This window comes from Dendrobates tinctorius, unplaced genomic scaffold (genome assembly GCF_039654945.1).
Source record: "Dendrobates tinctorius isolate UK_male_01 unplaced genomic scaffold, ASM3965494v1 ptg000030l, whole genome shotgun sequence".
Taxonomy (NCBI): Eukaryota; Metazoa; Chordata; class Amphibia; order Anura; family Dendrobatidae; genus Dendrobates; species Dendrobates tinctorius.
The window spans coordinates 1,947,971-1,963,349 of NW_027361698.1; the positions used below are offsets into that span (position 1 = coordinate 1,947,971).

Below are 15,379 nucleotides of genomic sequence, written 5' to 3' on the forward strand. Positions count from 1 at the left end.
CAGAAGATGTGCTGTCCTCTTGCTGGCCAGACTCCATGGCTGTGGGTGGTGTTACAGCTGCTGCCAGTGAAGCCAGTGCTGCTGCTGCTGCTGCTGCATCTTTTGGGCGGCTGTTGAATAAAGAGAAACAAAGGGCCAATGAATATCTTGATATTCAATAGCCCTAGTTTGGAGGAATGGGGGATTTGATAATTACCGTCTCTCATCTGCTGCTGGCCTCCCCTCCTCAGCATGTTCTATTTGCTGCTCCATTTGGGGTGGTGGTGGTGCGGATGGTGCTGCAGTGGTCTCCTGCCTTCTCCTGCGCCTGGTTGCTGTCTTGGGTGGCATGTTGGGTGTGGCTGTGGGTCCCACTGTCTTGCTTTTATATATGTCTTGTGGGCAGAGCTACTGAGCATGCTCAGACCAAAAAACCGGATCCGGCCGATGGATCCGGCTTTCGCCGGATCTGGCGCATTGCGGCGCTCATAGGCTTTCATTGTGTGAAAAAGCCGGACGCGCCGGATCCGGCGTGTCCGGCTTTTTCGACGGAGACAAAAAACGTTACAGTCACCGTTTTTTCCAGACGCCGGATCGCGACACATTGCCGGATCCGGCGAAAACCGGATGAAACGCATGGCCATCCGGCGCGATCCGGCGCAAATGCAAGTCAATGGGGGGGAAAACGGATCCGGCATTGCATTTCGCCGGATCCGGTTTCTGTCAAAAGCGCCGGATCGCGCCTGACGGCGAAAACCTGATGTGTGAAAGAGGCCTAAGAATTCACCTATGTAGGCTAAGGTATATTCCAAAGTGATTGACCGTGCATTTTATAAACAATGAAAGCTGGGCCTCGGACATCATTCTTGTGGAGGCAAAAACTTGTTTGTGTGTTCTGACAAGTTTCGACAGTACTATCACGCTTGGACCCAGCTTTCAATATCAAGGTAACACATTTCCTATGCTACAAAATATTGACTGCAACCTCACCACATAATATTGCTTTTACACATAATGCAATATATGAAATGATGAATTTCCTCCAATTACCATTTTGTAATTCATCCATTGGCTTCAAATACCATTAGTTGCCCGGTAACAGAATGTTGCTTAATCAAATTGAAAATGTGTGCAATGCTTGTGTTAAATTGCTTAATTGCATAGCAACCACAACATTTCTGGCATTGCTGCAAACTAGGTTGCCCAGATGTATATGTATAAGTAAAATCGTGAGTGACAATAAGCCCACTTTAGGTATGCAGAGTCGCTGTGCAAAACATTGACTTAATGCACCATAAAAGACATGTAAAGTCAATGGATGTAATTGCTGCTTCTCATCAACATAGTTACAACTGCACTCATTGGTGACACAAGGGCATGTAATTTAGGAGTGCCAAGAATGAGTCATCCAGCTTCAGTAAAGGTCGAGAGGTTGAACCACATGTTATCATTAAGGAAGCGGGCAGTAACCAAATAATAGTCGGCATTCCAAACATCTCACAGGGTTCTTATCATGGCCGCCAGAGTCAGACATCATAGACTATGGTGCCAAACAATATAAATTATCTCCTGATCTGTGTACTGTGAAAGAGGTGAATTAAACATGGAAAGACTTAATATTAAATATCTGTACCCTGCAATTCCAACTAATGAGGCCTTTCTCTATAATGTGTATTGTATACTGGACAAGCTAGGACAAAGTATGGGGAGAGGAAATCTATTATCCATCCCTTAGTTTTTTTAACCTATTATGTCCTTTTGCTGTGTTTTTGCTTGTGATTTTAGTGTATGGACTTGCAACACAATGAGGACCCTTGACATTTATTGAAATATCAACCAATATCAAATGCATGGTACTTACAGTATATGACACTGGTGTTTGGCACCCTATACAAGCCTTATCAGTGAACAACATACTGTATATAGGGAGCTGTTGGCATATCATACTGAATATGAGGAGCTATGCAGGTCATACTATAATAGGGATCTGTCAGTGGCCACCAGTGGCCCATGGTTTACTTCACAGAGTCAGCTGCTGGCAGTCCATGCGGGCTAAAGAATGGTCTAGTAGATGAGTCAGAACAAGGAGGTCAGTGCGGGGATAAAATCAAAAGGCAGCAGAGAAGTCAAAAAGCAAGCCAGTGTCAAAATCAGTAATGTCTATTGGAAATATAAGCAAGATACAAAGAAGTTTACTGAAGCTAGTAAAGTTATAACTAACAACGGGCAGCAGGATGGCAGGAACTTAAATAGTTTGCAGCCTAACCTAAGCCCCACAGAAGGAGGAAAACTGACAGAATAAAACTCTTGTTCTCTCAGCCCATATGGAATTACAAGTAACAGAGGACACAGAACTAGAGATATCAACTCGCATTGCCGACAACAAGAGTGCAACTCCATCCGACGGCTGAAAGACACAGGAAGGGCAGACACCAAAGTCATTGTCACTCATTTATTTATTTTAATCCCTTATAAAGCACCATTAATTTCCACAGAACTTAGAGACATCATCACTACTGTCCCCATTGTGACTCACAGCCTGAATTTCCATTCAGTATGTGTTTGGATTGTAGGTTGCAACCTGAGTACTTGGAGGAAACCCACACAAACACAGAGAGAACATACAAACTCCTTGCATATGTTATCCTTGACAAGATACACATAATGTATGAGTATAGGATGTGGAGGTCATCATGCTGTACATAGGTAGCTGTGGGGACCATCTTTCTCTCTATAAGTGGCTGAAAGGACATCGTATTGCATATTGTGGGCTGTTGGGAAGTCTTATTGTATATATGTGAGCAGAGATTAGCGCTGCTTCCTAAACGGAAGTCACTTTTGGGGATGGGCCTGGTCCTTGTTCTTCGCCTTCTCTCGTTGCAATGCACACTGACAGTATGCTCTCTTTCTAACTTATCACAACTCTTTAAGCCACTGAAGGAGCACACAGTCTCTATGCATTGAAAAGAATATCAGACTGAGACAAGGGGGCTCTTACTGAGCATACTTTGGGATTGACAAGCGACTTGCCCTGCCCCTTCTATAGATGTCATTAATGATACTTTGCTTCAGGGTAAGAAAAGAGGCTGCAGCCTCTGCCCCATAATGATGTCCCTTTTGAGTATCCCAGCATACACTTAGGGTTCTAAAATGAAATATCATAGAAAGGGAAGTAGGTAAAAAAACTAAAGAAGCTAGATTAGAAATGGAAGATAGGGACTTTTTTAATTAAAGTATATTAGAAAAGCAATTATATTGTTATATTATATACCATATACATTCGAGTATAAGCCAACCCGAGTATAAGCCGAAGCACCTAATTTTCCACACAGAAAAAAACTGGGAAAACTTATTGACTTGAGTATAAGCCGGGTGTGAATTGTCCCCTCATCCCTATCTTGGTATACATGACTCCTCATCCCTACACTGGAATGCATGGCTCCTCATCCCCATCCTCATCTGCATGGTCCCCTCATCCCTATCCTGGTCTGCATGGCCTCCTCAATCCTATCCTCATATGCATGGCTCCTCATCCCTATCCTGGTATGCATGGTTCCTCATTTCTATCCTGGTATGCATGGCCACCTCATCCTTATCCGGGTATGCATGGCTCCTCATCCCTATCCTTGTATGCCTGGCTCTTCATTTCTATCCTTGTATGCATGGCTCTTCATCCCAATCCTGGTCTACATGGCTCCTCATCCCTATCAGCCGCAACCTCCAGCTTCCTGCATCAGCCGGGCTTTCATGCATGTTACTACTAAAGGGAATGATTATTCACTGCCCTCCACGCCCATGGGAGTGAAGAGAAGTGAATGTTCATTTCTCTTAAGTAGCAGGCATAAGTGATCGCCCGGCTGCTGAAGGAAGCTGGCAGCTGCAACCACTGTGCCCAATATTACAGAGAAATGAATATTCACTTATAGTCATTTCTCATTAGTAGCTGGCACAGGCTTGAGCCACAGCAGCCGGCTCCTGCCTCCTGTGACAGGCTGGTCTGCCTCTGCAGCTCCCCCTAATTCAAGTATAAGTTGAGGGGAGCATTTTCAGCAGAAGAAAATGTACTGAAAAACTCAGCTTATACTAAAGTATATACGATAGATAGACATTTAGTATTAAGATTAAAATTATGAAGATAACATTGAAACTGCTTCCCTGTTGAGAAACTAACTTTTGTTGTCACCACCTCTTAAAAGTGGATTAACCCTTTCTATGCCCTGCACAGAAAGGGATGTAGTTTGTGTAGCAGAGTGTATCTTTTGAGAATCCACCCGTACACAGGAGACCTTCACTGAGCAAGTTATCTTGAGTAAACAGCATTTACTTCTAATGGGTAAACATGAGATAAGAATTCAGAAGCACACAGCCCATGCTGCTGGTATAATACAGTCAAAAGCGAAAGTAAAACTAACATCAATAAGAGAGCTTCCCTCCCCACAATACAGCAAACATTTAACTTCACACTATCGCCATCTGCTGTCAGGCTAGTGTAAAGTCCTCCTTTATATAAACAATAAGTCCATTTCTGTTGCCTATGCCAACAGTTTGACCATGGTGTCCTGGCCACATTAACAGGATCAGAGATAACTTCTGATGCATATTTTTAAGGAGCAGGTAGTACTGCCCACATATTGAAGATGGGATTCTCTGCAGGAGATCAAATAAACAAATATGGCATTTCAATTGATATATTATTTTAAGTTAAAATTATTGTCATTACTATAAGATGAAAAACATTGGAACATTTGTAAAAACTGACAACACATACACTTGGTATGACCACATTTGTTTGTGCTTTTGTTGCTGCAACCAGATACGTTGTTTAACAGTTTCAGATCTGAACAAAAAGGTGACATTTTTGGTCCTATTGTGGGTTTTTTTCAGCCACCCCATGTGCATTTCTGTCCACAACTTTGACCAGTACTTTCTCCCCATAAATAATATGAACATATTTTTGAATGATATTGTATATTTTGTGGTATTATTGCAAATTATGAGTGGTAAACACAAGGGGTAATTTTACTTTTCTGGCAACCAAAGTGTTTTTAGTGTATAAAAGATCCTCTTTTTTTTGCTGCTGCAATACTGTGCACGCCACATAGAATCCACCCAGGATAGCATTGTAAAGCCAAATGTTCTGTGATATTAATAGCCTTGAGAGTAAAGGACTAGAGATGAGTGAATCTTTTAAAATTCAGTTCGGCTAGGATCGGTGAACTTCCTTATGGTCACTGAGCAGTTAGTCAAACTTATTCGAACCCCATTGAAATCAACGGGAGGCAAAACAAATGCATAGACAACAACTTCAAGGACCCAAAAGCTGCCAAAACACCACACCAGGAAAGTATCATCAATTGAGCATGGGTACAAATAGTATAATTGCGCAGCATGGATGCATGGTACAGGTTTTGGGACAAGGCTTGGACCAGCATTTCTAGCTTAAACATTGATCAGTAACAGCTGGATTACTGACGGTTTAGGCCTTGTGCTCAGACAGCCCTGACAAATTCAAGCAATACCCATGAAGGAGACCAAACTTGGATCCAAAACATTCTCCAAAATAAGGGTCAGACACCAGGAAAAGTGGCATCAATTGACCTACAGTAGAAATTTTATTATGGCGCAGAAGTCAGGCATGGGCCATGCATGAGACATGGTCTGGGCCAACATTTACAGCTTTGAATTCAAGATGAAATTAAAAGGTTGGTGAGGGACTGCTGTAGGCCTGCTGTGCTGGGAGCCCTGCCAAATTCAGGCAACACACACATGAAGGAGACCCAAATTGGAGTCAAAACATTTCCAAAAATAAGGGTCAGACACCAGGAAAAGTGGCCACAGTAAAAATGTTATAATAGCGCAGCATGGATGGAAGGGACAGTGCTTAGCCCAGCATTTCTAGTTCACAAATTGAGCAGTAAGAGGTGGATGAGTGACAGGTATCGGCCTGGTACTATGAGACCTCTTACACTACAGTCAACCAACCAGATAAAGACCCAACTTGGAGTCTCCACATTTCAAAAAATTGGCGCAAACCACTAAAGTGGTATCAATTTCATCAGAGCAGAAATAGTATAATGGTGCACTGAAACCCCTGCCACTACAGGCAACACACAACGAGACCCAAATGGGTGTTCCATTTACGAAAAATTTGGCTTGTCATGACTCAGGAGGAGGCAAAAGGAGGAGGAATAGGTGGACCCACCTTCTGTCTATTGTGCCACCAAGACACTTGTTAGTAACTTCAGCAGCAGTAGCATCAGCAGCTACAGAAGATGTGGCAGACTGCAATAACGCAAAATCAATGCAGCACACTGAAAACTACACCATCGTCTTGTCTGCCCAGTCTTCAACTTGGGTGCAAAGGTCATTTGAGATCCATGACTTGTTCGTCTTGATGGAAGTTAGGTGGTCAAGAGACATCCAGATGCACTTTTCAATCAGGACACAACCAGCTGTGCTGAAGACATATTCTAAGGGCATGACAAAACCTCCAAGGCATGACAGGCATCTCAGGCCACCCTTACATTTTTGAAGGCCAAAATGCAAAAGGTTTCAAATCCCCCTTATGGCATTGATATTTAGCTCGAGATACTCTGGCTTCATCTGCTCTAGCTGTTCACAATGTGCCAGACTTGTACTCTGTTCTGCTGGTGGTCTAAAAATGTGTGAAAAGACTCACAGAAATTGCTTCTGAAACTTACGCTGCTGCTAAGGTTTTTGCGGGGATAGAAGTCTAGAACTGTGATGCTCACTGTGTGCCTCACTGCAGTCTTGTGGAAAATCACCCTTATGATTGCCTACAAGCGTGTTTCGATACTCCAGCATGCTCGTGTTCCTTTCCAGGGGAAAAGTACCTGGCTAAATATACTCTTGTACTGTGGCTCTAACAAAGTGGAAATCTGGTAGTCCGAACTACTTCTAATCCTAACTAGAGTTGAGCAAAATGGGTCGAAAAAAATTCAAAAGTTGCCGACTTTCGCCAAAGTCGGGTTTCATAAAATGAAACCCGACCTTAGCGTGAGGTCAGCCACGAGGTCGGCGACCATCGCGCCAAAGTCGCATTTCAAAAGATGCTTTTACGCCCTTTTTCAGCCAATCAGGAAGAACGGACACTGTGGGCAACGTGATGACATAGGTAGCGGTCACCACCATCTTGGAGAAGGGCAAGCAAGTGATTGGCTTGCTTTGTGTGGCGTCACAGGGGGTATAAAAGGGCAGGGACGCCGAACGCCATGTTACTCATGCTGATCTCAGAATAGGGAGAGCTGCTGCAGCTGCTGATTCTGTAGGGAAAGCGTTAGGAAGGCAAAAAGAAAAAAAACCTGCTTCTGCTGCTAGCGCTTTTCACTGTAGTTACTGTGCAGTGAAAGGTGAAGATTTTTGCTATTGTGCAGCAGTGCTGGTAGTGATTAGTCTGCTTTTTAAGGCTAGCTGCATTGCTGTCTGCACACTGGTGTTCAAACTGCTTTTTTAAAAGCAATCCAAATTGTATTGTTTTGCCCTGGTGAGGTAGTCAGCGTTCATTTTTTCACACACCGTACAGCGGTGTACGCTCCTCACACAGTACCGTGTAACGGCTGTTATCACGGCCGAATTGAAGCTATCTACGTGTGTGACTCTGTAAGGAAAAGTCAAGGAGTTTGTCCGTTCTTACAGACCTACACCTTATAGTTTTGTCCATTTTTCAAACAGTTTAGTATATTTGCTCTTTGATTACATTCAAAACTAGAGAGAGACAACGTGTGTCAGTCCGTATACAAAAACACGGAGCTTGACAATTTTACATACACCGTACAGCGGTGTACGTGCACGCTCCTCTCTCAGTACCATGTAACGGCTGTTATCACGGCCAAATTGAAGCTATCTACGTGTGTGACTCTGTAAGGAAAAGTCGAGGAGTTTGTCCGTTCTTACAGACCTACACCTTATAGTTTGTCCATTTTTCAAACAGTTTAGTATATTTGCTGTTTGATTACATTCGAAACTAAAGAGAGACAGTGTGTGTCAGTCCGTATACAAAAACACGGAGCTTGACAATTTTACATACACCGTACAGCGGTGTACGTGCACGCTCCTCTCACAGTACCGTGTAACGGCTGTTATCACGGCCAAATTGAAGCTATCTACGTGTGTGACTCTGTAAGGAAAAGTCGAGGAGTTTGTCCGTTCTTACAGACCTACACTCTAGGGAGATTCCAATTCTGCCCAATTCTATATACACCTTGTAGTTTGTCATACACTAGGCAATTTCTGCCGGTCACATTGCGGTGTTATAGACACAGGGCCTGACAGAATCCAACTGTGTCCTGAAGTGTAGAGAGATTCCAATTCTCCACAGTCCTCTATCCACCTTTCTTACAACATCCAGAATCTGCCTGTCACATTGCGGTGTAAAATAAACAGGGCCTGACAGAATCCAACTGTGTCCTGAAGTGTAGAGAGATTCCAATTCTCCACAGTCCTCTATCCACCTTTATTACACCATCCAGAATCTGCCTGTCACATTGCGGTGTAAAATAAACAGGGCCTGACAGAATCCAACTGTGTCCTGAAGTCTAGAGAGATTCCAATTCTCCCCACTATTATATACACCTTGTACCTTGTTTTACAGTACCATATAGTTGGTGGTTTTCTGGGTACATTTTCCCCAAAAATGAGGAAGTGTGGTGGAAGACTCCATGGAAGTGGGCGGGGGTTGGCAGATGGTAATGATGGTGTTGGTGGTGGATCTGCTGGTAGTGGAAAAAGCAAAATAGCACCTAATGCAGGAGGTGTTGAGCCTACGTCATCGTCTGGCTCCACAAGGCCTCGAAGGCTCCCTTTTCTGGGAGTAGGTAAACCGCTTTTAAAGCCGGAGCTTCAAGAGTAAGTTTTGGCTTACAATGCTGACTCAGCCTCCAGCTCTATCGCCTCCTCTTCTGAAGTTTTAAAAAATAAAAGCACTGAATCAACATTGGAGGCTCATGTTCATGAACCACACCTTTCCTTGTGTCCTTCACCCCAACCAAAATTGAAGGATGCAGCAGGCCACACTACAGATTACTCCATGGAGCTGTTTTCACATACCATGCCTGGGTTATCAAGTCAAATCGTGAATTACCCAGGCAAAGATGAATCTGACATGGAGTGTACTCATGCACAGCCACTGATAGATGATTCTGCTGGTACATTCACTCAGAGCACTACATTGTCCTTGCAGTGTACTGAGCCAGAATCTGACCCAGATGAAACTCAGGTGCCCCTTCCCGCATACTATACCACCATACATGGTGACACAGAGAAAGGTGCACATGATATTGAAGAGGAGGTGATGGATGACCCAGTTGTTGACCCAGATTGGCATCCATTGGGGGTAGAGGGTGCCGCTGCCAATAGCTCAGAAGAGGAGGAGGAGCATCGACATTGCAACAGCTGTTATCTGGCAGGCCCGGAGCAGTCCAAAAATGGGTTGCAAAAACCAAGAGTTGCAGGACAGCTTGGCCAGACGGTCAAAATAGCACAGCGTGCAAGGCCTCGAAATGTCTTCCATAGTAGGAAGAGTGCAGTGTGGTACTTTTTTGAACAAAATCCTAATGATCAGGCAAAGGTTATCTGTAAGAAGTTCGCAAAGACCTCTAGCTGAGGGAAAAATCTGAGAAATTTGAATACCAGTTGCATGCTAAGACATTTAACCACCATGCACTTGCAAGCGTGGACGGACTACCAAAACTCATGTACCACATGTGCTACTGCTCCCAAAGAAGGTAGTCAGCAACACTACATTGTTTCCCCCACTGTAAGTCCACCGGTTAGCACACCACCAGCAGCAAATGTTGAGTTGTCGTCGCAAGGGCAAATCAGTCAGGGAATCACACTGTTATTGCAACGAAAGATTGAATCTAGGCCATCAGAAAGAATACCAACTCCATCACCATCATCAACCCTCTCTCAGTCCGCAATGTCCACCGCTAGTTCCACCAGCTCTCAAGTCCAGCTCACCCTACCAGAGAAGACTATGAGTAGGACAAGAAAGTACTCATCCTCTCATCCGCGTACACTGGGTTAAACGCCCACATTGCCAAACTAATCTCGTTAGAGATGATGCCCTATCGCTTGGTTGAAAGCGCAGCTTTCCACGAACTCATGGCCTACGCACTACCACGCTATGACCTACCCAGTCGCCACTTCTTTTCTTGCAAAGCCATCCCAGCCCTCCACCTTCATGTGAAAGACTGCATTGTCCATGCACTCAAGCAATCAGTGAGTGGAAAGGTGCACCTCACCACTGATGCATGGTCCAGTAGGCATGGCCAGGGCCATTACGTGTCCATCACTGCGCACTGGGTTAAGGTGGTGGATGCAGGGTCCACAGGGGACAGCTGTGATGGCACAGTGCTGCCTAGCCCACGGTATAGGAAACAGTTGGCTGTAGGCGTTCGACCCTCCTCCTCCTCCTCCAGAAACAAAAGCTCATCCACAGAGCGCAGTCGCACGAGCACTGCATCCGCAGCTGACAGTGGTGCACACCATGTGTCCCACTATCGATCAGCTAGTGGAAAGCTTCAAAAGGCTGTGTTGCAGATGATGTGTTTGGGCGACAGACACACCGCGGAGGTACAGGCCGACTACTTTCAGCGACAAACTGAGTCATGGCTGGGCAGTCTACATCTTGAGGCAGGCAAGGTAGCTAGTGATAACGGCCGGAATTTTGTGGCAGCCATAGTCCTTTCAAAACTCAGACACATACCTTGCTGGGCTCACACCTTGAACCTGGTGGTGCAGTGCTTCCTCACTAATTATCCGGAGTTAACAGGCCTGCTCCATAAGGTTCGAAGACTGTGCTTGCACATCCGCAGGTCGCCGGTACACTCCAGTCGTATGCAGAAGCTGCAGCGATTGCTCACCTTCCCAAGCACCGCCTAATTATCGACGTTGCAACAAGGTGGAACTCCACCCTGCACATGGTTGAGCGACTGTGCAAACAGAGGCAGGCCGTAATGCATTTGTGGGAGGATACATGGGCAGGCACTTTGAGAGCAGACATGTAGTTGACAAGTGTGCAGTGGTCGAAGCTGAAAGACCACTGTAAAGTCCTTCAATGTTTTGAGGAATGCACACGGCTGGTAAGCGCAGACAACGTCATCATAAGCATGAGCATCCCACTTATGCGTCTGTTCATGCAAACTTTGATGCACATCAAGGAGCAGGCGTCTGAAGCCGAGGATCATGAGGAAGAGGAGGAGGGAAGCCTTGATGACAGTCAGCCATTGTCTGTTCAGGGAACTGTCGTGCACTTGGCTGTTTAGGCCCTCCCACCGGCAGAGACACTTTTGCGTACTATGAGGGGCCCTGTGCCAGTGCCGTCGCCCTGAGTATGCCCCCCCACCAGCTCAAGGAACCTGAAATCGGCCGATTTCGTTCGACCCGACTTTTGCGAAAGTCGAGTTTCACGAAACCCGACTCGACCCGAAAAAAGGCAAAGTCGCTCATCTCTATCCTAACAATACCGGCATCAAGTTAAATATAGTGCAGCAAGAAGGCATTCACATGTCGGATGCTTTAGGAAGCCAATGCTAGGTCTAAAGGTTGAAGGGAAACCATCCTCATGTATTTTAGGCAGAAAATGGAAGATCACAGTAATAGGATGGGCATTATGAATGAAATCTGCTTGCTTGCAGTTAATTCCTAGGTTGACACATCAAAATGAACAATTTAATGCCAGACTTAGATGATGGATTAGAACCTAATTTTTTTTACAAGTAATAACATCAGATAGCAAATTAATATTTACCACTGCCCTCCTTTGTCATGCTATATTTCTTTACCAGTTAAATTACTATGTGGCTTACCCAGAATCCTACTTTCAGACAGAATCATCAGTTCAGAGTTAACAAATTTTTGAGATCAGTCAAGGGAGGTGCCGCGCGACTGCACAGAGTAAAAAAATGGAATAGATGTAAAAAAAAATGGAGTGATACCTTTATCGGAAATTCAAAGGGAAATGATTACTTTGCAAAGCACGGAATCCATAATAACTTCTGTGCATAATTTGACTTGCAAATTTCTAATAGGTTGTGTATTTTGTGGTCAATAATTGCCTTCTGTCTCAGTCAATGTACTGTAGTTAAAAAGTTTGTAAAAAAGTTTCGCTTGATGTTTCTTAGTAAATACTGTATAATAAATATTAAGGGAATATAAGGCACTAAATCAAAACATTATGTGTAAGGACTCAAGAGAAATTCTGGGAAGTCTACAGTGATAGGAAAGAAATGGTCCAGCAAGCTAGAACTTATTAAAATGAAATAGAGTCAGCCTGATGGTAAAATGAAATGAGTTTGTTGCTGTTAGATTAGGCAGAGCAACAAAACTGGTTGGAGCTATCATTCTGAGTTAATTATTTTTAAAAGCAGGTTAATTCTGTATCTATTAAAAACAGCAATTCTCATTTTTAAAAATGCATCATCTCATTTGGATGATATTTTATGCAGCCCACACCTGGTATGACAAGATTTCTACTGTGCAACAATGAAATGAAAAGTGGCTCACTTGCACTCCTACCTAGCCTTTTTTTTCATTCAGAAGGACCATTTAAATTGACTTTCCTGCATATTTTCCAACTCTACAGAAATCTCTGGAAGAAAGGAAAACCTACTGGACTCTATTTGGATTATGCAAATCTCCCAGGCACTGTCAATCCACACAAACAGCAACACTTCCTGATGGCTTTACTAGAAGGGATTTGAAGGAGGTTTAGTGAGTCATTGGACAAGTCAGGGTTGAGGCCTGAATTGGCATGGCAAGGTCGGAAGGCATGTGACCTGAAAAGGGAGCCTGTTTATGATGTTACAATTTTGCATACTGTGTTGCCAAGTCAGGAATGCCAGAAAATTGTCAGATGTGCTTTACAGACTGTCCCAAAAATATTAAAATACTGTAAAGAAGAAAAGTGCAGTAACTTCCAAGACCACCTAGTAAAGAGCTGCAGTAAATGCTCTGTGGTCAATATTTTTTAAACTGACCTTTCTTGGGACATCTATATTCAGCCATGCTAATCTTTGGAATATGTGATAATTTGGAAACAAACATATTCACAGGAACTTGGTCCAACAGGCAAATGAGTAGCTCATGGCTGCAGAACGAGATTCCTGTGAACATCCTCATAACAGTAGTCCCGGTAAAACAATGATGTTACTCTGGAACTACTAATCAGATGAGGGGATGACAAAAAATAGAGGTTTGCAGGACTACAGTCCAGTGACCATGGACCGCTGATGTGTCCTCTGGGCCAGGGTCTTGCAAACGTTTTTGCTCAACTCTAGCTGGAATATGCAACCAATCAGTGTGAATCAGTGCATCACAACAAGGATAAGTATTGAGGGCCTGTAAGCCATATACTCAAGTATACATGGATTGGGAACTTGTAGAGCTTATACCTGTACATTTACAGTACAGTTTTTTCACCTGTGCTACATTTACTATTACTACTGCTATTGACGCATACCAGGATGAGATGCACTTTTGGATGGCTGTAACAATATTTCACTTTACTGCATTTTCTGAGTAATGCACAGGGACTTAAATTTCTTGCTTTTATATGTAAGGATATGCTTTATCGAAATTACTTATCTAGTTATTTTTCATTCATTTTAGTCTTTTTCCATTTTCAGTTAAAATGTCAAAGGATTCAGAACCAATTATTAATTTCTAAAAGAGTTATGGTCTCATGTGAGAATATTTTTAAGTTTGATTGGTCATCTTGGAACAAATTAAGAATATAACCTTTTGACCACTGTATATTTTCGACAAAAAGTATTATAGAAACTTATAACATATAATTAGAAAGCATACAAAAACTGACAAATTCTTCTTAAACTTATTGGAAATTTTAATCTCAGAAGCACAGGACCTTTGCATTTTAACACTCAGTCAGGAACAGCACAAGCTTGAATCCCTTGCACCTGGGACTGAAAACCAATTTATTTAAGTAGCATATTCCAGTAGCTCAAGCAGAGAACTTCTATATCTGTTTGCTGTCAAGTGTTTAGTAAGACACATATAGAGTTTAAAAAAATAGAAATGTGCAAGTAATACAAATTTTGTAATGGTGGAGTAGGTAATTTTGATGTACAATACATAGCTGGGCTACATTTCTAAATTGGAATGGCATTTCAGTACAACTACAGGACCAGTCAAAATTTTCAACACAACTGTTCATGTAATGGTTCGGACTAAATGCAGCAAACAAGTAAATATACATGCGTGAAATAGACCAGAATTTGTTAAACTTTAGATTTTTCAAAGTCCCCCCTTTTATTCTGATTACAGCTTTAGGACACCATGACATTGTTTCAACCTAAACACTTCTTGGCTGCTTTGCCATCACTTTGTGGTCCAACTCATCTCAATTGGGTTGAGAACAGGTGATTGCAGAAGCCTTGTAATCTGATGCAACACTTCATTATTCTTCTTCTTGGTCACACCACATTTACCCCGGAGGTAAATTTTATTTCATTGTACTGCTAAAACACAAATGATCATTCCCATAGGCAGTATGGTGGCTTAGCGCTGGGGTCTTTGATTCAAATCCCACCCAGGACAACATCTGCAAGGAGTTTCTCTGGTATCTCCAGTTTCCTCCTACACTCCAAAAGGCATACTGATAGGGAATTTAGATTGTGATCCCCAATGGAGACAGTTCTTACAATGCCTGTAAAGCGCTGTGGAATTAATTACACTATATGGTATCCATGCAGTGTAAGGGAGGTGGACAAAAAGAGTAAATTTAAAACAGTATTCTTGATTATCCAAGAACATTATAAAAAAATGTTATGTTGATGTTGGTTTGTATGCCCCTTACCCAGGAGATCCACTTTTCTAGCAGAAACAAAGATACAAAGCAAATATTTTTTTAATAGCATTTTTACTTTTATCAGATTTATAGAGCAAGAGTAGAACTACTCAAACAAAAGCACTACTTAAAATAAAAACACGATCAAACGCAATTTTTTTTTACTGTGTCTGCAATATCTGTGAGCCGTTTTTCACATTTTAAGTAGTGTCTCACAGTCTAATAAATGATGAAAGCAATTTTTCCACTTTGTAAATGTGCAGCACTCACAGAATAGATATTCAGGCTTCAGAGCACCAACTGCTTACACATTCTAACTATCATGATCAGACATAAAACATCATCACAGTATTGAACACTTTAAAAGGCTGGTGATGTCTGAAAAGAAGTATAAATAGTTCACATTTTTTACTTCATTCATGTTGCTGAATCATTTGTACTATCCAAAACAAGGGAAAACTATAGTCATTGTAAATATATAGAGTGAAGATACTTACCTGGGTCCTAGAGGATTCCTCTTCTGAATTTGAGAATAAGGAGTGCATACTAAAAGTCCAAAAAGAATACAGAAAG

General features: G+C 42.7%; 1 protein-coding gene across 1 annotated transcript in view; it reads right to left on the minus strand.

Moving 5' to 3' along the window:
• The window catches only part of TACR3 (tachykinin receptor 3), a 305,238-nt gene that overhangs the window by 60,860 nt on the left and 228,999 nt on the right, over positions 1 to 15,379 (minus strand). The gene's annotated exons all lie outside the window — the stretch shown is intronic.